Source organism: Canis lupus, chromosome 10 (assembly GCF_003254725.2).
Source record: "Canis lupus dingo isolate Sandy chromosome 10, ASM325472v2, whole genome shotgun sequence".
In the NCBI taxonomy this organism is placed as follows: domain Eukaryota; kingdom Metazoa; phylum Chordata; class Mammalia; order Carnivora; family Canidae; genus Canis; species Canis lupus.
Window position 1 is genome coordinate 10,843,208 of NC_064252.1, and position 26,463 is coordinate 10,869,670.

The window sequence follows — 26,463 nt, forward strand, 5'->3', positions numbered from 1 at the left end:
TCAGTTAAAATTCTGAGATGTTTAACGACTTGCCTGAGGTCACATGCTAATAGGTGGCAGAGCTAAAGCTCAAACCCAGGCCTGTCTGATACCCATGGTCATACTTTTAACAACTCTTACTTAATGGCTCTTCAAAATCTATAAATACTGACTATCCGTCAAAATATTTAATACTATTTTCTGTCTCTGTGAAGACCAGAGGCATATGTTTCGACTATTCTAGAACACTATGGTTAAGACATACAGATTTCAGAACTAAAGTGATGTGTCAGGGATGCAAGTCTTTATTGGGGCTGAGCTGGGACATTTCTGCTGAGGTATTAGGGGTTTGGCAGCTTACAGAGCTACATCATCGGGAAGTCTCATTTCATCCTCTGGCTGGAGAAAAATTAATAATGCCTATACCCCTTAATTCTCCCAACCTTTCTACATGCTGTGACTACACAATGATACCTTGAACTCTCCTTCTGGGAGAAAGGAAAGAATATGCTTTCCATTACCTCAAGCCGAGTGGAAAGAAGTTCCAGGGAATATTTGGAGAGTTTGACAAATGTTCCTTGGACTTTGCGAAACAGAAAGGCTATTATCTAATTCCTGCCTGGGGACTCACAATGGTGAAAGATGACAACTAGAATTGCTGGTTTAATGGCAGAGTAACAAGAAGTGAGTACATTAGAAACAAACTACACTTCTGCCCACAGTAGGACAAAAATGTCTGAATTTGCTTATGGGCCAAGTTGAACAGATGGGAGGGAGCCAACCTGGGGTCATGTTCACTCCTACCCAAGAGTATTGCCTGGAGGGGAAATGTGACCCACAGGTGGATTGTCACAAGTCCAGGTGCTAATGGTGGGATCATGGTGGCTATTGATATATAGCCCCACCCATACCAGGGAAGCTGCAGTCAGAGGTCCTCAGTGGGCACACCTCCATGTAAACATCCCTCAAGGGGAAAAGCCAGCAATTGTGCACCTGCCACCTCAGAGGAAATCATCAGATTACAGGCTGCACAAGCCACAAAAAGTCCTTTTCATTAATCCCTTCTCCTTCTGAGGCTGGCCCTGGAGAGGTCAGAAGCAGTACCTACAAAACAGGGAAAGGTAGATGGACAAGGTAAAAATGAAGAAGTAGAGAAGTCAAGTATGTGTCTCTCTCCAACTGGGCACAGTTTTTTTTGTTTTGTTTTTTGTTTTTTGTTTTTGTTTTTGTTTTTGAGGGGAGTAGTGGGGACAGGCGGAAAGGAAAAAGGAACCAGATCGAGTTTTATACTACATGAGGACTTTTAAAACTACCAACTGGAGGCTGTTCTTATGACTAAAAGTAACCATGGGATTTTTCCCCCCTCTCTATGAGTAACTGAAAAAGTTTGGGTACCAAGACTGTACCCAGGAATGGGATCTAACAGAGGGAGAGAGGGAAGAATGAAGTTGATGTCTAATGACCCTATTCAGTCCAGCTTGTAAGTAAAATGATTATACCAATATAATAGGAACAATGAAATAACGTGAGAGAATTCTTAGCAACTAAAAATGTTATAGCAGCATCTTAGAATGCCGTGTAAGAGTTAGAAAATAAAGTTGAAGCCACCTCCTGGAAGTTAGAGCAAAAAGAGAAAAAATCCATAAAAAGAAATAAAATACAATAAAAATCAACAGTCACTGAGGAGGTCCAAAATCTGACATCGTAATAGGAGTTTGTAAAAGGGAAAACATGAAAAAAAAATGTAGAGAAAGAAATTAAATTTTTTTTTCAAAAAATCTTCCCAGAATTGAAAAGATGAGTTTCTAAAATAAAAGTACTTACCAATCATATGTATTAATCATTCAGCAAATATCTGAAAACACCTTTCATGTGCTAGGCCCTATTCTAAAACTACAGCAAAGACTAAAACAAGGATGTAAGCCCCTGCCAAGTAGCTTGCATCCTACTCAGAGAAACAGGTAATAGACAAAGAAATAATTACTTATGTCATATAGTGATAGATGTCATTAAGAAAAAATAAACCAGAATAAAGGAATATGAGATAATTAGATGGTGGGAAGGGATTGCTATTTTAGGCCAGATGGTCAGGGAAGGCCTTTCTGATCACATGAGAGTTGAGCAGAGGGAGCAAAGACATAGACCTGCTGGAAATAGAAGCACAGCAAAAGCAAGGTTCTTTGTCTGCCGTGTTCACTAATGTATCCCAACTGTCTAGAATAGTGCCTGGCTGACAGTAGGCACTCAAGAAACACTTGTTGAATGAATAAATCAAAGCATAAGGAAAAGCATATGCAAAGGCTGTGGCACAAAAACATCCGTGGTTCCTTCAAGAATGCCAGCATAGCTGGAGCAATGGAAGCTTAGAGAGGAATGGTAGGTGATGACCTTGTGGGCCATGGCAAGGACTTTGGATTTTATTCTGAGATAGACAAAAATCCATTGCAGGTTTCTGGACATCAGAGTGTCATGATACAATTGTATTGTTAAAGAACCACCCTTGCTTCTTTGAGGAAGGTAGACCGTAAGGAGGTGAGGCTGGGAGCAGAGGCAACACACTAGTCCAGACAAACGTTAGGAGTGGCTTAGAGTTGGGTAGTATGAGTGGAGACAGGGAGAAATTATCAGATTATTGATAAATCTCAAAGACATTACACAAGACTTGCTGATGAATTAATAGGATGTCATATGTGAGAGAAACAGAAAAGTTAAGGATGAAGCCCAAGTTTTTAGCCTCAACAATTAGAAGGATGGAAGGGGGAAACTGTTAAATGCAAGTTGTACCAGTGCAAGGGTGAAATGACGGGTTGTGCTGGATTTAATAATTTTGAGATGCCTACAAGGCATACAAGTGGAGATGTCACATGTCATATTCTTTCCTAAATAAATAAATTTAGGGGAAAAATGCGTATTCAAGTTTGTCCTCCTCAATATAATGCATCTATCTCAAGGGCCAGACAAGTGACCAGATTTTAAAGCCCATTTCCAACCCTGAGACCTGACAATCCAATAGTCCGCCCCTCACAGCTGAAGTAAAAGCTATTGGTTCTCCTCTTTTATGACTCCTACAGGATCTTTCCTTCCGCACATGCATTCCTTGCATTTTCCACATTGCATTCTCCCTCTTTCCTTTAGCTTCCTGAGGCATAGGTCCCTCTTATTTTGGAAAAAGAAGAAAAGAAATACAAACCCTCCATTTGACCATCCTGTTCTTTCATTTTCCTCATTTCCCTGACTAAACTTGGTCACTTCCCCCTCAGGTCTCTGATGAAGCTTTCTCTTCTTAACCCTGATTTCCCTCTCCAGTCCTGACCCTAAACCAGTCCTTTTGAGGCCAAGCCTACAGCCTGTTCTCTGATCTGTGCACCCGCGCTGGGGCTCTGTACCATTCCCTGTGGTTGACGTCTCATGGGGGCCTCCCCCAGGATTCATTTTTGGCCATCTGCTCTCCTATTTGCATGATTTTCCCTCAGAAAGCTCATCATTCCCATAACTACAATGAACATCCCTACGTGGATGACTCCCAGCTGTTCATGTCAGTCTTTGCTTTGTATCAGAGTTTGACTTCCTAAGAGCAAAGCAGTGGTCTAGCATAAGTGCTGGAATCGATGGCTTGGGGTTAAGTTTAACTATATAAACTTGGAGTTATATTTAGCCTCTCATCCTTTATAAAATGGCAATAATAATAGTACCTAACTCAGTTTCCATGAGGATTATGTGAGCTTTATGTATAAAACATATAGTCCCTGGCACATTGTAAATAATAAATGTAATAATAAAATGTAAATAATAAAAGCCATCATTATTGGAGATCACACGATCACTGCAAACTCAATTTATAGAACCCCAATTCTTCCTTTGCCTCTCTCCATCTCTAATTGGTTCTCAAGTTTTTCTGTGATATCTCTATCATATTTAACATTTGTAATAATCTTTGATTTACCCACTACTTCAATTTTGTTAATCCAGTCAGTTGACAAATAGGTCTTGCCAACTTTCCTACTAATTTTTTTCTTGAAATGCGACTTCAATCTTTTTCTCTGCGATGCCCCAGCTATTTCCCATCTCCTCATACTAACACAAGCAGAGCAGCAACCTCCTCATTAGTCTCCATGGACTCAGCCTCTGACCCCAAAACCGTGGAAATATTCTCTAAGTCCCCATCTATTCTCTCCTTCAATCAGAAACTTTGAGTTGCTGTTCCTTTTCTAACAGATGAAGAATCCTCTAAGTACATAGTACTTTTTAGAACTTCCATAATACAGCTCCATTCTATGCAATCTTATTTCCTTAAACTCACCTGCTTACCAGCTCTGTCTCCCCACTGCCTGAAGCCCATCTCATGTGCTTTCTGGCCTCCCTCCTTTCATGCACATTGTTCTCATCTGGAATGCCCCCCTCACTTTTCTTCACCTTTCTAGTCCTACCTGTTCTTTAGCCCAACTCTATCTCAGCCTTCTCCCTGAGGTGCATGAAATCTCATTCATTTGATTACTCCCATGCCTGAAATCAACATTTGATGCTATTTACATATTGTAGCATATTCTTCCATAAAGTGCCAAATATATGTCATTTTTGGATGTATTAGATTATATTTTAAAAGGTTACAATCTTTCCTAAACTTCATTGTTCCTGCTTCATCCCTTCCCTACCCCAAGCCTAGGAGAGCTGTAAGTGGTAAAGACCCCGGAAGCCTTGATGAGAATATAAAAATAATGATGATGATGATGATGATAATAAAAGTAATAATAATAATATACACTGTGCTATATGCCAAGTACTCATCTATGGCTTTTTACATATATTAATCATTTAATCTTCACAATAATTCTATAAAGTAGAACGATTATGTCTATTTTACAGCTGAAGGAAATTTAAGTACCTTGACCATGATTGATTACTGACCCAGAGTAATCTTCACACATGCAAATAAGTGAAGGAATGCAAAATATAATCTAGGAAGACAATATTGTAGAACCTCCATTGAAGAATCAAAAAAAAGAAATCCTAAGACTCACCCTTACTTCACTGACACAAAGTAACTGTATTGTAAGAGGGAAAGAATAAATATAGTATTTTTTTTTAAGATACAATTTGTCATCTCTTTATTTCTCTGATTCTCAATGAATCACAGAAGAGGCTGGAAAAAACATCCAGTCCCACCCTCATTTCCCCCATTCCCATTATAAATCAGGCCACCCAACTACAACCATCAGCCCCTAACATTAAATAAGCATCCATGTAAATTGGCAACTGCTGTGTCCTAGGAGGAGACACATGTTACATGGTCTTCTCTGAAAGTCATGTGCTTCTCTTCTATACCTGGCACATGGGACAGTTTTGGATATGCACAAATAAAGAAGTGCTGTATGAATTAACTTGTGACTGAAAATCGATCAAGTATTCCCCCACAAATAGCAGCTTGTCATCACCTACCTGAACTCCAGCTGTTCACTCTTTAGAAGAGCCTGGAGCCATCCCTCCATGGCTGGCCCAGGAGACTGCAGTCTAACACAGAAAGCAAATCCCCCAGAGCTGGGCTGTCCCATCCACACTCAGTATCTCCCATGGGTGAAGGAAAGACTGTAGCTTGACCACAGTGAAGACTAACGTGGTGATTTGAAGACTTAAACAAATCAGTCATTTTCCTGTTGCATAAGTAAGAATTTATACCTCTTGTCTTTTTGTTAGAAAAGGAGGGAGAAGTGTGGCTTGTTACCTCAGAAAACGCTGCCCAATGAGAGGCTGGCCCTTTAGAGGCTCTGCCCTGGTTGCCGCACAGGATTTTGCAAACCTGGCTTAAAAGTTCTTGAAATAGTTATCTTTGTTTACAGTGGTGTTTAGAAAAATAAAATGAAAATTAAGAAACCTTGTAATATAATACTCTATACCACCTCATTGGTATTCAAATATGTTTTTCTAAGCTCAGATGATTTCCATATGGGTGGAAGACTTCAGATTTAATTTTACTAAAGATAATTAATATCACTTTGAAACAGTAGCTATCTATATATCATTCTACCTCCAGCAAAATATTTATGCTTTCCCTCTCACAACCCAGGAGATGTTTCACCTGCCACACATATTCTTGACTGGCATTCAAGTGGATCATTAGCTGTCGTGCCCCTAGCATCTATTCTGTCTTAATGACTTCTATCCTCCGACACTGCTGAAAGTGACTTGAGGCAGTACAGATTCCAAAGGCAGCCTGCCAGATGAAGCAGAGAAGCTGCAGGAAGCATACATTGAAAGAAAAGTGAGGGCAGTTCCCCAGAGATAGGTGTACGGTTAATGTAACCATGGTTTTTAATCTCCTCATATACTCTCTTTGTAACTATACATGCCTTGAATAGTATGTTCAAAAGAAACATGATAATAGCTAACAGCTGGACTCTTTCTAGCACTTTCTTATCAATTACCTTCTAGTTTGCAGCCTCCCAGAACAAAGAGTGTCTCTGTTGCTTAAGCCCAGAAGCTTGATTTATAAACTTAGTGTAATGAACCCTGTCAAAATTTCATTACCAATTGGTTTGTACCATAATATATGTGTGGAGCAGCTATTGAATACAAGGATGACTTCTTTCAACGCACTAGAACTTTCCCTTTGTTAACTTTCTCTTAGCACTGGGAATTGTAATGTCTCCTTTGTATTTAGATAGTTGCCATTTAGCCAGCTGCCATAAGATAGCCATCTCTATCTGATTTCTTTGGAGCTATAATTCACATATTAAAGTGGAATCCATATCTTTTATTCCCCCCTGGGTGATGAACAGAAAAGATCCTGTCCATAGCTGATCAAACACCTGTGTGTTCTTGCTCATAAGAACCCAAGTTAAATCTCAAACTACAAGTAATCATTACAGTCTTTCTGGAACCCACGAATGCCAAGGCACTTGCTCCACAAGACAGCCTGGAACCAAGGTGTAATCAAGCCTTTCACTGGTCCCACCGGACCGGGCTATGAATCATCTCCCTTTCTTACCCAACTGGCACAGATAAATAGCAACTGAACAGTATTTTGTCTCCTGAAGAGTATAATTTTCTTAAATTAACATAAGGTACTAGCTGTTGTATTCACTTGCAGCTTTTATAAGGCCACACATATCTCAGGAAGGCCTAACTAATCTCAGGAAGCAACCCACATGTGGAAAAAGCCTATTACAGAGTTCAAATCCTCTTAAGGAGCTGGCGTAGGCGGTATCGTCCTCACAATCACCTGTCTGGGAAATTTGAGCTGATGGGACCTGAACAGCATTGCAACGCCAAGCAATAACGCCACCTTTTGTGCTCAGGTTCATTTTATTGCCGGAATCATTCTATCACCTGCCTCTTCCCTAGGGGCTGAGCTAAGAGACTGTTACATCTATCAGCAAGTCCATCTGGTTCACCGAAATTTATCTCACAAATAGTAGCTGGTCAAAAGATGAGAAAGTGGCACAAAGTGGTCAAATTTTTGTAAGTCCTCTCCCCCACTACACATACACACAACTCTGGGGAAAAGCACCGGCTTCTCTTTCACTGGAGCAGCAACCTATGAAGTGATGGGTCCTTTCAGAGCATTCAGATATGGCCTACATTGGGGCTGATACTTATTCCACTTGTGTCTGGTATTTTATTCAGGTTAAACCTGCAGCGATTCGGTCTTCCACTGAAAGTGACTTTTTCTCCTAATCTTCATAACCTGGAGGGAGTACAAATCATTTAGACATATACAAAAGGTAATGATGCATTCATAATATAAACAAAAAGCAGGAAATTTTTTTTCCTTGCAAGTATTCCTGCTAAATATTTTAAGAATCAGTGGGAATTATGATATTTATTCATTTTTTAACCATGGGTCGGATTTGCAGCACCCCTTCAACCTCCTAGTCTGGGGCTAGAATGTAGTTTCCCACACTTGGTGCCCTACTGGTCAAGAATGCATGCTCTGTAGCCACCTGGATTTGAATCTTGACTCTACTATACAGCTAATGGTGGCCTAGAGACAATAATAGTACCTCCATCATGAGATGGTAGTGAGGATTCATTTGGTTAATAGAGATGAAATATTTAAATAGTAACTAGCTGATCATAAGTGCTACATATTATTTTGATTATATTCCACCGAACACTCGTTCCAAGAGATGTTCCTGGGGAAACAAGAATCTGTGGTCAAATAAGATTGGAAATACTTCACAGTAATATGTTTCATGAAATCTATAAAGCTTATCAATTAGGTACCAGTAAGAAAGGAAAAGCAGGAAACAAGGCTCTCCTGGGACTTGGCAGTTCGGATTTCAATTTTATTGCTTTCTTGGCATGTGGCAGGTAATCCTTTTGCATCTATATCAGTAACAAAATACACCAACTACAGCGTATCTTCCTATCTTAAGTTCTATCAGGCACTTGGTTATTGCTTTGCAAGAAAATATGGAATGGTAAACCCTGCAGTACTGAAGTTTTGCCACTCTAACATCGTACATACACCCCATTGCTGTGTTTCCATACCTCTTGGCATATACAGTAACTTCTCATTTCAGTGCCAGATTATGGTGTGATCTTTCTGAAGACATTTTGAAGAGCAATTAAACATCATATACATTCTAAGAAGATATCTAACTCAATTAATATGATGACAATAGGAACATCTGTGACCAAGTTCACATGTGCCCAGCAGTGACCTCAGTTGAGCAGGTCTCAACTGCTGCCTCCCAACAGCCCCTGTAAGATGCCACTGTCCAAGAAGTATACTAGCTTCAGAGATGATAAAATATGGGAGGAAAGTACTGCTTAGAATTGATGAAATACTTATGAACTCCTTTAGGACCTCTCCAATACGCATATTAGCATATTAAAAGTAGAAGGAAGCACTGCAGTAAAGAAACCATCTTCCCTGATTGAAGCCAACATATCAGACCACACAGCCTTCTTTACAAGTTAATACCTATCAACCTGTTAGGGTGTGCTTAAATTAAACCTGATATTGCAGAGTAATTGGAAGAGATTTTTTAGCTCCTTTATATTCAAGTAGCAACAAAAAGAAGGAAGACAGACCCTAATGGAGTTCAGAACACGCTACCCCAAAATATGGCACCTTGGCATATTAAATATTTTAACCTGGAGGAGTTTGAAAAAAGGGCAACAGCAGGAAGGTCAGTTACTCTGAGCTCCCCTGCTCCCAACTCTTTTCCCCTGAAGTGGGTCATAAAATCCTTAATGTGAGAGTGCCCTCCCTCTACCCAGAGGAAAGGAGCATTCTTATCTCCAAAAACGTAGGGTGCCCAGAAGAGTCCTAATAAGCAGGCCTTGCTAGTTTCCCCTAGTTTAATATACTTACCTCATACTCTTTAACTTATCATATATCTCTACAACTGCCCACTTTTCATCAAAGAGAAAAGATACATAGATCTGTTTCTTCAGGTCTTCCTTTCCTTATGAAGGCTTCCGTATCACATAAAACTTACATTCATTACATTTGTGTGCTTCTTTCCTGTTAATCTGTCTTTGTCAGTTTAATTTCCAGACTCGGCCAGGGACTCTGAGAGAGCCAAGAAAAACTTTTTCGTCCTCTACAATCCTGTTTGGTATCAAAGACAGAAAAGTAGCCCCCAAAGAACTGCTAGAGACTAGTGATGTGTCAGTCTCTCCATACTTTTAAGGAAAATACTTGCCTTGATCTCAGTCCAAAGTTCTCATGATGAGGAGACTAACACCTTGGAACTGGTCAAATTCTAGTTTAATAACAAACATTATTGAGGTCTCAATATCTAATAAGCCCTGAGCTCAGGAGCAGAGCTATGAAATAATTATGCAAGTTCCCTTTCATCACTGTAAAAAGGTAATAGTAACATAATAACAGTGTTATTGTCTATATGCAATGGAAGAAAGGAGTCAAGAAACCTTGTAATATAATACTTTATACCACCCTAATTACAGTGCCTGGCGCAGATTGTTGCAGGGTTCATTCCAATGAGAAAGATGGAAAGGAAATGTAAGAAATGCTGCAAGAACAAGGGCCACTCTCCCTCCCCTGTCCTCTGCTCTAAAAGGGCAGATTCCCATAGAGGCCACCAAGCAAATGGCTCACTGTCCTCTGGCTTAGTTTAACGTTAAATTCAATCCATTCTAGTTCCTTTGTGCCTGCAAAAAGAGAGGAACTAAATGAGCCTTCAGCCTACTTGGCATCTGGTCCTCTGCCCCTTGCAAATGCTGGGGCATGACAGAGCAAAGCAACAACTTGTTCCGCCTTCAGCTTGGCATTTGGGATGAGAACCAGAAGTGAGATCTGTTAGCAGAGGGGAGAAAAGGTGCATAGGAGCATTGGCCAGTAGGCTGGAGACAAACATCAACTCAGGGCTCTCACTTCGAGCCCCAGAATGGCAACCCAAGTAAAGGATGGTGCCTCAGGTACTGCCGGATGGCCCCTACTGACCCTCCGAAGTCGGGGCTGGTGAGAACTTTGTGAGATATACAGGCCCACTTTCACGGGAGTTAGAGCCAGACTAGGTACGGAGATTTTGAAGACTGGGATACGTGTCCTCAAGAGCACCCACTTCACAGCCAAGCTCCCAGTTCTTCTCCCCTGTCAGAGCAGCACAGCCAGCCGCTCCTACAGTGTTGTAGTGCTTCTGTGTACTCACAGCTACTCTGAGCAAGATGTCAGAGCTTAGAAGCTTAGCCTCCTGCTGGGAAAAAGAAACTGAAGTAAAAGAGAATGGTTTAAAGGGGGTTATTTGGAGGATGGGAAAACTATTAAATCCGCTTACTTTCTTTTCCCATTTTTCATCTTAAGTGACTCAAAAGGAGGGGAGGGAAAAAGGTGTACAGTTCATCACTGAAAAAAATGACTGCTGGCAGAAAGTTGCAAGAGCATTGGTTCTGAATGTTCTCTTCAAAGTAAGATACTGTTTTCTGCTACTGTAGGGTCAGGTCTCATCCTATTAGTCTGATAACTAAAAGCTACAATACCCACTAGGGAATGCATATGCTTCATTGCTCCAGATTAAGTGTTGTAATAATAGCTTGTCTTCATGCACCAAATCGCTCTCAAAAGAACAAAGAATATATGATTTTTAAAAGTCTGACTGAACTCATTTATAAAATGTTAACTAATAGAGACAGCCTGGTATAATATCTGTCTGATGCCCCATGGATGGGTAACTGGTGTTACTTGATTTCACTCTTTAAGACAGTTAGAGCTATCTATTTATGGTGACTTCTTAAAAGTTGAAGCAAAACCCACACAGAAATTGGAACATCAGTAATTGGCAGTAGTAACAAAACTGATAACTTTAAGTTGGGTTTGGCTTCTCCAAGCAGACATTAATAGTGATAAGGAACAACTTGTTGAATCAACAAAGATTGTCCTCACTTACAAGGAGGAAAGGAAGAACAAGGTAGATATGCGGCCCAGAATCACACCCATGAGAAAGAGTAAGGCGTAATACAAGAGAAGAAGAGTGGAGGTAGAGGGTTGGGGATGCATTCAAGGGAAAGTTTGGTAGAGAAGACATTTGCAAACCAGTGACAGAATTTGAAAATGGTAAGCAGAGGGAGTTAATCTTATTTTTGTAGCAGCCTCTATAACTGCCTGGAGGATGGAGAGAGGCCACAGAGAAAAAGATGGCATATGTCATTGGTTTCCATGGCAATGCCTAACGGTATCACCATCAGAGCATCATGACTTAGCAATGAGAGAATAGCAATGAGGATATAATACTAACATATTACTTTTAAATCACTCCCCAAGCTCTTGTATTTATTCACTAATTTTTACACCTATGACATACAGAATATTATCCATGTTATTTTGGAGATTAAGAAACCAAAACAGGAGCAGTTCAAATGGACACAATCCTGAAAAGTAGTATTGCTGTTAATCTTTCACCATACATCACTTGAGAAATAATCTATGTGAAAGACTGTTTCACTGGTTTCATTACAAGTAATGAATTTTGAGCTAATTATTTTTTGGAAAATGTACTACTGTTGTATGGAGGAAAAACCATTTCTAACAACTATTCATATGTTTCTTCTTTGCTTACAAAACAAGAAAAAGCAGAAATTTCAACTATTTCAACAGCTCAGCATTGCTTTCCAAACTTTTTGCATCGAAGATTGCTAGTCTGTCTATCTTCCCCTTATTGCAATTGGCACTCTTTCAGGCTTTTAATATTTTTTTCTGGGCTTTGTTTCACTTTTGTCTTCTGTCTCCTTCTCTCTCCTCCTTCATTCATCTGAAACATAATCCCCTTCAACACACTTTTAAAACCAGGGGTGAGACCTGTGACCATATAACTCCAAAATTCTTAGTAGAACTAATTAACATGAAGAAGGAGTTCGTATGGCAGCAGAGAAGGCTTTGGAGTTGGACAAACTGCAAAACTGCATTCTAATTGTGCCTCTGCGACCTATCAGCAGGGTGACCTTGGACCAACCACTTCCCTAACATTAAAATAAGATAATAGAATGTACTTCACAGAGTTATGAGAATAAAATTAAATAATGTATATAGAGTACTTAACAATTATTATTCCTGGAGCTTTGAAAACCTAGGGGTCTCTCCCTAGGTGGCTCTCGTGTCACTTTCTCATATCCTATTTTACATTTTCTACCTTGGCTCTAAAGTCATTTGACAGTTACCTCTATTAATATCATGAGGGGAAAGAGAAATGCTCAGAAAAACTATGTTCACACTCAGTATCTGTTAGGACCTCAGGAAGCAGCTGAGAGACTGTGGATCTAGAGACCAAAGTTTTCTTGCTGTGTGCCCTCTTACAAATTGTGTGATCTTGGGCAAGCTACTTAACTTCTCAGACCTTCATTTTCCTCTTCTACAAAATGTCATCAATACTTCATAGGGGGTTATAGGGATCTTGTGAAGGTTAAATGTGATTATGAATATGAAAATTGCCTTGGACAAGAGCATAACACACAATAGATGCTCAATAAAGTATTAACTGAATATTACTATGAATTTAAAATATTCCCTACCTTCTCACTTTCCTCAAATTTAACAATTTTGGTATATCCTATAATATAGTTGCTAAAATCATGTAGTAAAAGAACATTTATTAACATGAGACAATGCTTGTTATATATTACTAGGTGAAAAGAAGTATTTCTATCATTTTTGGGTTTTGTTTTTAGAAACACACACAAAGAGACTGTAAGAATTTTTACCAAAATGTTAACAATGATTATCTCTGAGATGGTATGTAGGTGGTTTCCCTGTTTTCCAAGTGTCCTGAATTAAGCATGAACCCTTTTCCCTTTAGGAAGAAAAAGTAAAACTAAAATTTAAAAAGGAAACTATGGCAACTTTTAAAAAGTATTATATTCTTAGGTACATAAAGCATGACCATGGAAGAAAAGCAGTAAAAGCAGCAGGGAACGTTGAGAGACAAGGAAGCAGCCAAGAGCTTGGGGGGGAAGGGCGAGGGAGGAAAAGAGGTCAGAGAGAGGACATGGGTCAAGTCAGGGCTAAGACTCAGAAAGAGCCTTGTCCTCTTCCAAGCATTTGTTTCTGCGACCACCAAAAAGCCTGTAGGGATCCAGGGTTGTGTCCCAGTGAGGGAAGCCACCACATACCAGTTCCACCAGAGAACTGGGAGTCTGTGGCCTTCTGAGCTCTGTGGTTTCAAACTGCCTATCTTTTCTCTCTCAGGTCCATGAAAGGGTGATATCCTTGCCTGCCTTCATAAAACCTAAAAGATGACTCAGATGGCCTCTAATGTGGTTTTCAAGCCTAGGAGTCTTGGGTACTTAGGTACCCTTAGGTTTACTAGGGTAAATGAGCAATAAACCAAAAGCTATTGCCACTAGGTGGCATGCCCCAAATACTATTTCACTTTGAAACTGGCAGAAAAGTTGAACCAGAGACCCTCTAAGTCCAAAGCATTGTTAGAAGCAACAAGGTGAAGACCATTTAAGGTTTTCAGTTTCTTCCTGGTAAAAAAAAAAAAAAAAAAAACAATCATCACAATCATCACCTCCATAACACTACTCTCCAGAATAATAAATTCAATGTATTTCTCATGGACACATCTGAAAGTCTCCTTGGAAGACTCCCCTCCCACCCGCACTCTGGTCCCCATCAGGGTCTGTAACCAATAACCCCATCTTTAGCCAACCAAAATAAATAAGTGCCCTCACAATACTCCAAAAGTAAAAATAGGTCTCTGGAATCATCACTGAAAAATGTCCAGCTGCAGATGTCAGATTAGCATTAGATGAAGGAGGACAAGAAAGGTCCTAATGTGGGATCTATTATAGTTGAAGAAGGACAAGAATGGTATTCAGCCCAAAATGAATATACTCCTTTTGACCTAATAAGCTTCTTTTACTAAATAGCAGTGCTACTGCCAGGACCTCCATATTTAGCTAGAGCTATCAGTCATTTACACCTTGCTGTCTTTTTTCCTAAAAGTTACATGCTGTTGAATATCCTGTAAGAAGAGGATTTTGTTCAGGAGGCTAAAGAGAGGGACCGTTTTGAAGCACATGAAAAGAGCACTCAGAGAGGAGGGAACAGGGTGGAACCTTGAACTTCAGGACTCTACATCTGGCTGCTGAGGCTCTCTGAACTCTTGGCATTTTTGAGTGAGGAGAGGAGAGTGGAGAAATAATTAGAGGGAAGTGCTGAAAGAAAGGGATGTGGCAAGACACACTTTGCATAATTTGCAGATCTGCCTAGGACTATCTGGATCATAAAGCCCTAGTGATGAAATATGAAGAAATATAGGCAGTTTAGTATTTTCTGATCATATAACTAATAGGAAACTGCCCCAATTCCCTGTTATTTAAGTAAATTAACTATGTGAGATATGACAATAAATATAAGGACAGATTTTTTAAAGCAAACTCCCATGGATATTCACACAAATGGGTACTACCCCTTTAAAGTGGGAACCTTAGGAAGCTGATCACTCATTTTGATGATACAAAGCATTTGGGGAGTTGCTTTTTTTGAATTGATTTTAGAAACTGACACATACCTTTTGAAAAGCCACAGTACTAACAAAACATCATTCTTTTTGAAGATGGATTTCACTTGATGATAGAACCAAAAGTCATGTGGAACTAAATCTGGCAAAAAGGAAAGATGATCAATAGGAATGTTCTATTTTGAAATGAGATGACTTTGAAGTATTGACTGAAAGTATATGTTCTGGTTTCAGCGTGGGCCCCCATACCCATTCCACTATTTCATTAGCTTTGTGAATATAAGCAAGTTATGAAATCATTCTGTACCTCAGTTTCCTCATCTATAAAATGCAAATGATAATATTGCTTACCTGATAACGCTTATATGTGATTAAATGAGATAATATGTGTAAAATACTTCCATGGTACTGGTACATACTGTTTACTAAATAAATGGTCATATTGGCAGTAGAGGCAATAGCCATAATAGAAGTAGTGGAAACCACAATAAAAGTATACTGCCTCCTGAAATAGCAGCTTTTAATAATCACACTGATTTGCATATGTTTTCTGAAAAAATTTTTAAATCTTTTTTACTTATTAGCCAATCCTTATTTAAACTCAGGTGGTACATATTTCCAAAGAGCTCCTCCGTCAGTGGAGAATATTTAAACAGCAGTTTCTGCATCAGTGGTTTTAAATTACTATACCAATACATTCGAATTAATTAAGATGCTCTATTTTCTAGACATGTCAAATATTGTATGCCTTTGTTAATTCAACAAGATATACAAGGCTAATGCAGATCATTTTAAAAACTACTAACATAGATCCTAATCAATCAACAAACAATTGTTGACCAGGAATTTTGGACTGAACGGACTAGCCACTGTGCTAGCCAACAGAGATTTAGGAAATTAGACCAGCAAGAAGTTTTTGGATTTTTTTTTTTAAGATTTTATTTATTTGTTCATGAGAGACAGAGGCAGAGACACAGGCAGAGGGAGAAGCAGGCTCCATGCAGGGAGCCCAATGTGGGACTCCATCCCGGGACTCCAGGATCACGCCGCGGGCCCAAGGCAGGCGCCAAACCGCTGAGCCACCCAGGGAACCCCTCTTCTAGGATTCTTTCCCCAGTTTTTGGATTCTTAAAAGTACTTTTAGTTAAAAAAAAAAATACTACTTCTAGCTACATCCCCACCCTACCCCACGCACACAACATCACCTCTAAAACAACACCCAAGACAATAGTGATTATGGAAAGCAACCATTTTATATCATTTTGTACTGAGTTACCATGCACGTGCACTATCTTTTCAAAACGTAAAGAGAAACTAAAAATTAAAACTTTTTTAAAGGATTGATTGATTGACTGATTGATTTTAGAGGGAGAGCAAGCATGAACAGGGGTAAGGGCAGAAGGAGAAAATCTTTAAGCAAACTCCTCACTGAGTGTAGAGCATGGCATAAGGATTAATCCCATGACCCATGAGATCATGATCTGAGCTGAAACCAAGAGTCTGATGCTTAACCAACCAACTGAGCCACCCAGGTGCCCCTAAAATTTAAAACTTTTATATAAACCAAGAAATTTAGTAGTTTATAATTCTGATCCATCTATTTTAATTATCTTTGTGTATCCCCCTTAACTCAGAAAGAAAATTAAATCACCACTGTGATATAGGATAGTGATATAGTATTGCTATTGATCCCCAGCCCATTAATTACTCCTAATTTCCCTTGTAAGCACACAATAACAGCTATGCAATCTATCAATCTATGTGCTCCAGTGACTAGCCTGTTGAAATGCTTTGCTAAATGAATTTAGTTGTGGCAGGGTTATCAGGATCTCACTGTCTGGCTGGGTAACCATTCTGTAGCTGGCCAGCAGGGTCTGCAACCCACATAGCGGAGTGGCCCAGCATCCTCCTCATCCATCAGCAGCATGTCTCCCACAGGCACTGAGCAATGACCTTCCTCCATTAATGCTGAGGCTCATTTTCCTTTTGGAAGCTCATTGCTCTGTGCTTGATTCCAGAGAGCAGTATGTCCTTCAGCTTTAACCTTGTCAAGAAATCCATCAATCAGTCTATCCACAAACATTTATTAATCATCTCCTATGTTCCAGGCACCATGATAGATGCTTTGGGGCATGTCAAGAAATACAAAATGTGGTTTCTAACCTATAAGATTTTCTTGTCTAGTTCAAGAGATAGACTATCTAACAATTCCAAAAGTAGAATCATAAAGGATAGAATATTAAAAGTGACAAATCAAGAGGTGAAGAGGAGGAAAGAGAACTAACATTTATCAAATGTCTATATACTGTGCTAGGTGCTTCATATATGCTTTTTACTTAATCATCCTGCCAGCCCTGCTTTTAACTCCATTTTATAGACCTAGAGATGAAGAAAGTTGCCTAACATCACACAGATAAGAAGTGGCAGCACTTGCATTAAAACTTCAGTAAATTTGATTCTAAGGCTCTGCTGTGCTGACTCTAAAGCTTTGTTCTTCCCCACGTATACTATACTTCCCCATAGGATATAAATGCCCCAGGAATTAATTGGAATGACCTATCACTTGAAGTGATAACATTAGATACCATGAATAGGGGTTGAAATCTGAGGAAAGTTTTCAATGGGTTAAAAAGCCAAAGATAGGTAGAATGTCGTAAGGCAAGAGGAAGGAAGGGTATTTCCATTTTGTAAGAAAGGCCTGTACTGTGGGGTAGAGATGGAAAGCCCAAGCTGGTGAGAAGAGCATTAAGAGCCCAACCCTGTCACCTGCTCTTCAACACAGGTAAACAGCATGGTTGTGAGAGCATGTAGCTGCTTCAGGAATCAGCCAGTTTATAAATAAGTGGGCTCTTCTTGGGAGGCTAAAGCCCTGGGAATACACTGGGAGTGGCATGGGCCTGGAGTGTCTTAAAACCTTATATGTTGGGGTACCTGGGTGATGCAGTAGGTTAAGCAACCGACTCTTGGTTTCGGCTCAGGTCATAATCTCAGGATCATGAGATCAAGCCCTGCATTGGGCTCTGCACTCAGCACAGTGTCTGTTTGGGATTCTTTCTCTCTTTCTCTTTGCCCCTCCTGCTCCTGCTCTCTCTCTAAAACAAATAAATCTCTTTAAAAAGGGGGGGGGGATCCCTGGGTGGCTCAGCGGTTTAGCGCCTGCCTTTGGCCCAGGGCGCAATCCTGGAGTCCAGGGATCGAGTCCCATGTCGGGCTCCCGGCATGGAGCCTGCTTCTCCCTCTGCCTGTGTCTCTGCCCCCTCTCTCTCTCTCTCTCTCTCTCTATATCTATCATGAATGAATGAATGAATAAATAAATTAATTAATTAATTAAATAAATATTTTTAAAAAAACAACCTTGTGTGTTTTCTTAGAGATTCTTGGTGTATGTCAGGGAGATGGACCATACAAGACCAGCAATTTTACTTTGTTATAAATAATGACTATATTAAAACAAACATACAGATATTTTGGAGTAGATTCCAATGTTGACATAATTATTTTTTTATTTTTTTTAAAGATTTATTTATTTATTCATGATAGACACAGAGATTGAGAGAGAGGCAGAGACACAGGAGGAGGGAGAAGCAGGCTCCATGCTGGGAGCCCGACATGGGACTCGATCCCGGGACTCCAGGATCGCGCCCTGGGCCAAAGGCAGGCGCCAAACCGCTGAGCCACCCAGGGATCCCAATTATTTTTTTTAATACAAGACATTAATGCAATGCCTAGCTTGTAGTGGGAGACACCATGAGCTTTGGGCGCTGGCCCAGACAGCTGGTCGTAATAGTTTACTATTCTCTGCCATTGGGGATTTCTCAGCATAGACATTAAAAAGTGCTAGTGTGGATAAGACAAACATAGGGCATAGCACAAAAGGAAAGGAAAGGAAGTCCATATGCTACTCCAAGTCTCCATGTTCCAGTCTCCCTTGTCATCTATACTCTCATGTTGTTTTTATTTCTTGTACTAAATGATTAGAAAATGACCCATTAGTACATTCTGTGCATTGCTTTGTCCTAATAAAGTCATCCTTGACTTCGCTGTTTATCTTAACCCCACGTCTGATCCATCAGCAAATCCTGTTCTATGTTACAGATGTATCTAGGGTCCACAGTGTCACCACCTCTACTGCCAACACCCTGGCCCAAAGCTCATCCTCACTGTCCTGCATTGTCACAATAGCCTCCTAGCTGGCTCCCTATTTTGGCCCTCACCCCCAGATTCTACGCTCAACACCATCTGGAGGGATCATATTATAGACTACATCACATCATGAAAGCCCTCTGGCTCAAAATCCCCAGTGACATCCCATCCCCCCTCAGAGTCAAAGCCTAAGGCCTCCGCATGTCCTTCAAGACCCACGCAGTCCTTTCCAGCTACTTTCTCTCTTTTCCCTCCTCTCACCACTCACCAGCCACACTTGTTCTGTTTCTGAGCGAGCCAAGCATCTTCTTCCTCAGGGCTCTTGTACTTTCTCTTCCTTCTCCCTGGGATACCCTTCCCTGAGACATCCACATGGTAGTCTCCCATCCCCCTCCAGCTCTCCATGCAAATGTCACTTTTTCATTGAGGGTTTTCCTATTTTTGCAAAGCTCTTACTTCCCTGCTAGCAACATCTGGGATACCATGTCTTTTTTTTTTTTTTTTTTTTTTGATACCACGTCTTATACCTGTTCATTGTCTACCACCCTCCACTAAGATGTCCGTTCCACAAGGGCAAGGATTTTTATCATTTCATTTACTCCCAGCACCTTGAATAGTGCCTGATACTTAGTTGGTAGGCAACAAATAATAGTTGGATGAATTTGGTAGTCTTTTGCTCAAAAAATTTTCTTAATAAAGCACGGATCAAACTAAACTACCTGCCAAAAGGCAAAGAGAAACTGCATTTAAATAAAATTTAAAACCAGTTGTAGAATTTGTATAGTATACTCTTTTGTTGTTGAAATGATACGTTTGGGTACATATTTTTCAGTACTAGTCGGTACTGACTATATGCTAGCAGTTTGATAAACATACTATCCATAGGCCACGTTATATGCTCTTATGCAAATGTTTGTAATTGCATGAACAAAGCTCTGGAGAAATACATACCAAACCATTGGAGAATGAGTACAAGGTTTGAGGGAGCAAGAGAAGACTAGCTTTATTTTATACTTTTCTCCATTATTCAAGTGATTCATAACAAAAATGTATTATTTTATAATTTAAAAAGAAAAATATCTGAAAAGACTGGATATCAGTCTTATGTCTGTTGAAAATTTCCCATTTTCATCGATTTACTTTGGATTTGGGGCCTGTGGTAATTTACATGATTGTAATTCTCCCAGAAATTCTTTCTTGACTGCCATAGAAAATACTACAAGTTTTGGTGCCATCCAGAAAGCAAAGGATGAGGATGATGCCTTTTCTTCCCCTTTGAGTTGCATTTTGTTTTAAGATATCTTGTTCTAATTGGCATCGTTATGAAATGAGAAATATTACATACAAGAATGCTGCAATCCATATTTTCTGCCTATCTTTTTGTCCCACATGTTCTTGAGATTTCTATCAGCTCGGTATCTACCATTTCCACATCTGTAGTATAACAGCGTGGTGCAACAGTCCTTTGCAATGCTGCAGACCAACAGAAAGATGCCAGGCCCCGCCGCAGTTTCACAACACACAGGGTCTTCCCGCCTTAGCTGGAGTGATGCCCAGAAAGGCTCGGCAGAGGATTCTTAAGGTCTCCACACAGAGACCAAGGCCTGTCACAACTGCAGTGTTCGGCTCCACACAGTCGGCAAAGGACGTCGTCCGTGCAGCAGTTTGCCTGTGTCCCTCTGGCTCACGCTTGTTGTTGAGTTGAGCAACTGGGGCTGTTCACTGGCAACAGAGATTTCCACAACCTCTCCCATCTGGCTTTTCAAGGCTGCTCTTAGGAGAGTTACTTCTGCCCCTCAGTGGCCACGCCCTTTCCCAGGCTGGGCCCAGCGGAAGTCAGGCCAGGAGGGGAGGAGGCGTTGCAAGTTGTGGGAACCACAGGAACTCCACACTCCTCCTGACAAGATCTACTCCACCTGGCTCAGAACCAGCTTTGTTCCTCTCCCCCATCCCCCAGCCCTCTTGCCCTGAATGGCTGACTTGGGTGATATTTATACTCATAGTTTCACACTATGGAGGTTTGGGTACAGGGATCAACACTGTTACCACTCAGATTGCACTCAAAAAGCCTGATGCTGAAACATACTTGACCTCCATTAATCAAGTCATGCAAATGGGGGGGGGGGCGGGGGAGCCAAGATAGTATTTTATATATATGTGGGGTCGGGGGAGCTGAGGGAGAGAGAGCAAGAGATTTTTTCATGGTAGCAGTGGTTGCCAAATACTTGGTTTCATTTGACTGCTGCTAGAGTGCACAGCTTTGATACAACCTTTCCAAAAGGTAATTTGACAACATGTACCAAAAGCCTTAAAAATGTACATATCTACCAGTAATTCCATTTCAGAAATGTAATCTAAGGAAACACAAGATGTACGTACAAGAATGTTCTTTGGCAGGTTACATCCATAGGCATGTACTACTTTAATATTTTAGAAGGTAGAAGGTACTTTTAATATTTTAGAAGGTAGAAGGTTTTTTTTTAAGGGCATGAGGAAGTGTTCATGATAAATGAAAAAGCCACTATATTTATGTTAAAATGTACATATTCTATGTAAAAATGTACATATTCCATGTAAAAATATGCATGAGAGAGGGAGCACTCCTTTCTCTTGAGCTACCCTCTGCCCTTGGCTACTGAGCACTGTACTCTCTTCTAATTTTCTTCCTAGTCACTTGCCACTCCTTCAGTTTCTTACATGTGTCCTCCTCCTCCTCCTCCTCTTTCCAATGGACACATATTGGAGGGCCTCAGGTCTCAGTCTCAGATTTCCTGTCCATCTTATTTAACTTCCTAGACAGGTCTCTTTTCCATTCTCTCAATCAGATGATCCTCAGATTAGAATCCCTAGTCCCATCCTCTCCCCAGGGCTCCCACCATATATCCAACTGCCTGGGCCCAACTGGATATCGAAATCTTCACTAGGATATAAAATTTTCACTCAAACTTCTCATATCCAAAACTAAACTCTTGATTTCCACCACTGCATTTCCCCTACATACACACACACATCTGCTTCTCCCTTGTTATTTTCCACCCCTGTAAATGGATCATCATTTCACTGGAAATGAGATTGGACAGCATCCTTTTCATGCCTGCCTTCCTTACATCCAACCCATCAGCAAGTCCCATTGTTTCTATGTTCAAAATATATGCCAAATCTAACAACCTTTCACCATCTCCGCCACTTACCCCTCAGCCCAGGACACCAACATCTTTTCCCTAGACTTCTGTAACAGCCTTTCAATGGGTCTCTCTGCACTCATATTATGTGCCTATAATCCATTCTCCACACAGCAGTCAGTGATCATTTTTTAAAAATAAGTAAATCAAATCAAAAGGCAAGAAATCCATTCCAAAATGTTAAAGTTATCCAGGAATGATGAGATTATGAGCTGTTCTTATTTTTTGTCTGTTTCTCTGTTATTTGTCAAACTTCCAACAACAAACATGTTTCACTTTCCTAGCAAGAAATCAAATTTTTTTTTGAAAAAACAAAAATCATTATAGGTTTCAGCCTGAAATGTTAGGAATTCATCTCCCATGAATCAGTTCTAGCAGACCAGGACCAAACAAGCTACAGAGCAGTAGTGAATACTCCACCTCCAAATGCAACTCTAGGAGCAATGGAGGAACATCCTGAACTAAGGTGGCACATACACAGCACTTGTGAAGCCACTTCTCCTCCTGCCCCAATGTGTGGCAGACATCACTAAATGATTGCTATCATTGCCAGCTGAGTTTAGATATAACCTCAGAATCCTTCTCAACACAGAGGCAGCGACTATCACTCACTTAGGATTGATACTTAAGGGGAAACATATTAGTCATCTGTAATAAGCATCCTATCTGGAGATTGAGAAGTTAAATTCTACTCTTTTTTTTTTTAATTCTACTCTTTCTTAAGTGAGTATAATGCACTAAACATTTTCAAATCAGTTTTATTTCTAAAGTGTCATATAACTTTGCAAAACCCCATTTGGTGGGTAGGGAAGATTTTTTTTTTTTTTAAAGATTTTATTTATTTATTCATGATAGTCACAGAGAGAGAGAGAGAGGGGCAGAGACATAGGCAGAGGGAGAAGCAGGCTCCATGCAGGAAGCTCGACGTGGGATTCGATCCTGGGTCTCCAGGATCGTGCCCTGGGCCAAAGGCAGGCGCTAAACTGCTGCGCCACCCAGGGATCCCAGGGGAAGATATTTTTATCCCCCTTTTAATGGAAATGAGAGTCACAGTAGCGAGAGTCACACCGCAGGCTCTGGTCACGTCGTTGCCACACTCCTGTGTGCTTTTCCATGGTTCCCATGAGCCTCTGCAGGCTATGAGAGAGGTCAGAACTGCATACCAGACCCTGACCACAGGAGAAAGGAACATAGGGGCTAGGGTTAGCACCAAACCTGAGCAAAGATGGCCTGTTTGTAGGTAATGAGTAATTCATTACTATTAGCAACTTTGAAAATAAATAGTGGTGAAACAGATGAAGTTCACAAATTTCATAACAATAGCCATCATCCTCTTCAGGGGCAGGGCCTCTGAAAGACAAACATGTTTATTGGTTACCATAGCAACCGTGACTGGCCAGTCTTCCATTTGACCTATTCTGAAGTAGCTTTTTATTCAGGGCTCCAAAGCCTGCAAAGAACAGATTACTCAAATGGCTTTAGCATCTTTTCACACTTTCTTGTCACCTTCTCTACAGTCATACGCGAGTTCAGTGACCAAGAAAAATAAAGCATTCACATGACTGCCATGAAATAGAGTACACATTCCCACTGCTGTTCCATCTGTCTGAAGTAAGCAGCTTACTCCATCAGCCACTAAGCACTTCTGATTGCCATCAGAGGTAGTGTGACCCCTGCCCTTGGCAAGCCAATTAATGGAAGTTCCATGGTAGGAAATAAGTGGAGAAAACTCCTATTCCCAAAGGAATAGGCATGGCACTCTAAAATAGAAAAGACCAGCGAGAAGATTAATCTTTTGTAACATGGTCCTGCCAGTGGTATCATTGGCAAATGGGATTCATCTTCTCTTCAATCTCCCCTTCCGCTCCCTTCTCCCACACATATCTCCCATTAACTGCTCCACCTCTCCCCACCCTCCTTCAGCATTCTCCCCAATTCCCCACAATCAGGTACCCAGAGGCTAGACCCTCTCTATTCTTTACGCACCTTTATGCCTCTTTAGTTTTAAAATGAACTGCTGCATATCTGAGCAATATACAAATGGCAGGGGCCATCCTTTAGCCAAGGAATTTCCTTTTCCTGATAGCACAATAAGAATGCTTCTGGTATAGACTGGTTCTGCCTTTTTTGGGTGCCAGGGTCAAGTGGAGGTAGGGAACTATAGAGCACTTAGGTTGTGCTGTCAGCCCCACCTCCTTCAAAGATTATTCCACACACATCCACCCTTCCACCCTAAGACTATGGGCTTCCAGAATCCAAGGCTCTATTTCACTTTGCTGCAAGAATGGCCACTGCCCCTCATTACTGCTGGCAAATGAGAGCCTGACTTTCAGGTGTGCTGGGTAAAAGTGATTATGCAAATGATACTGTTCAAAGGACGGTGGGCTAAAGTCAGAACGAACACTGGGATCAAACATAGTATTTGACCCCTTCCACTTGTTAATCACATGTGTGGACTCTGTCTAATTTCCTCTATGGGATAATAATTGCCATAAAGTATGATGTGCTGGTATGATACTAATATAGTACCACCATGGTAATACCATCTATGCCAATTATAGACACTAGAGAAGTCAAGTGAGATGAGAAATACAAAGTGTGGTTTAACTAAATAAAAAATAATAATCAGTAAATTGCTTTCAGGGTGTGCCTAAGTGCCATGCAACTCCCAGTAACAGTTAGGTATTCTGTTAACTATGTGCCAGACTGGATCTGTTTTAAATTTAACTCAATTACAATAATTGGATTTATGAAGGGCCATTTGCTCACAATCAAAAACAAAACAAAAAGGACCCCTCCATCTCTCTCTCCCCTCCAGGAAAAGTGGAAATGGCATCCCTAACGTGCCCCATGTTAGTGTCCTAAGTCTGCCAGCTGTCCAATGTCCAGTCACACTGTTTTACTCTGTGCTACTTACACACCTTCCAGCTCCAGCTCCATCTATCCCATGGCTCCTAGGATTGGGCAAAGAGAAATAGGTCGCTCAGGGACAGCTAACAAAGTGGCTTCTCTGAAGGAGGCCTGCAGGCTGGATCAGAATGGCTGGCATTTCTTAGTGGAAAGGATGAGGCGAAGGAGACCCAACTGACAAGTACATGGGCAAGAAGGAGGTTGTTTGCAGGAAGAGAGTGACAGGAAGAGGTGCCAGTTGGAATGAGCCAAAAGCTGTGATGAGTTGCTAAAGGATAAGCACCAAAACTGCAGGAGTTAGAAGCCAGGAGGGAGGTATCCCCAAAAGACAGCCACCAGATATGACTGGCTGGGAAGCAGTACGCCTTTCCATTGGCCCAGCTTTCTGGGGCTCTCCCTTGTTAAAGGGGCCTCTCTTGCTCTTACAGGGCCTGAATTCTCATAAGACTCTTATCTAGATCCCAAACAGGTCTGAGAAAATGAACCAGGCTGGACAAAATGGTAGAGTTCAAGGAAAAGCTATGACTCCACTCCTCACATTAAAAAAACAAACAAACAAAAAACAAAAACAAAAACAAAAAAAAACCAGGGGCACCTGGGTGGCTCAGTGGCTTAAGCGTTGGCCTTCAGCTCAGGTCATGATCCCAGGGTCCTGGGATTGAGCCCCATCGGGCTCCCTGGTCAGCGGGGAGACTGCTTCTCCCTCTGCCCCTCCTCTTCTTGTTCTCTCTCTCTCTCTCTCTCAAATAAATAAAATGAAATAAAATCACAAAAAACAAAAGATGGTCCCCCCAGTCACCAAATCTGTGTCAGATCTACCATCATCCTAAAAATGGTAGGTCTGGACCCTGCTTCAGGAGTGTAGTTTCTTATCCTGGTGAAACACAGAAACATAAGGGAACAGGGGGGAATATAGTTACATTTGTTGCCTTATAATTATAGGATCCTAAAACAATAGGCTTGAAAGGAATTTGATACTCCACACCCAATAGGAAGAATATGGGTCACAGAGGACAAATTCATGCACAAGAGTTCACCATGTGAATTATCCCATCCTACCCCACCCACCCCACACACAAATATTGTAGTTATATTTTGCCAAAGCAGGGCAGCATATTCTGGTATCATGCCAAGACAAGGCTTTCAGTGGTTTCCCATTGTCCTTAGAATGAAATCCAAACAACAGGGCCTATAAGGCCTGGCATTATAGGGGTCCTACCTCCCTGGCAAACCTTATCATTTGGTGTTGCAGCCTGCCTTGCTCATGCTGACTTAGCCACTCTGGGCTGCTCTCCAATCCTTTTTCTTGCCCCAGAGCCTTGGCA

General features: G+C 40.8%; 2 long non-coding RNA genes across 7 annotated transcripts in view; one reads left to right on the plus strand and one right to left on the minus strand.

Moving 5' to 3' along the window:
• LOC125752057 (uncharacterized) overlaps positions 1-26,463 on the plus strand; it is a 101,583-nt gene that overhangs the window by 9,733 nt on the left and 65,387 nt on the right. The gene's annotated exons all lie outside the window — the stretch shown is intronic.
• LOC112677886 (uncharacterized) overlaps positions 1-26,463 on the minus strand; it is a 142,879-nt gene that overhangs the window by 9,344 nt on the left and 107,072 nt on the right. The gene's annotated exons all lie outside the window — the stretch shown is intronic.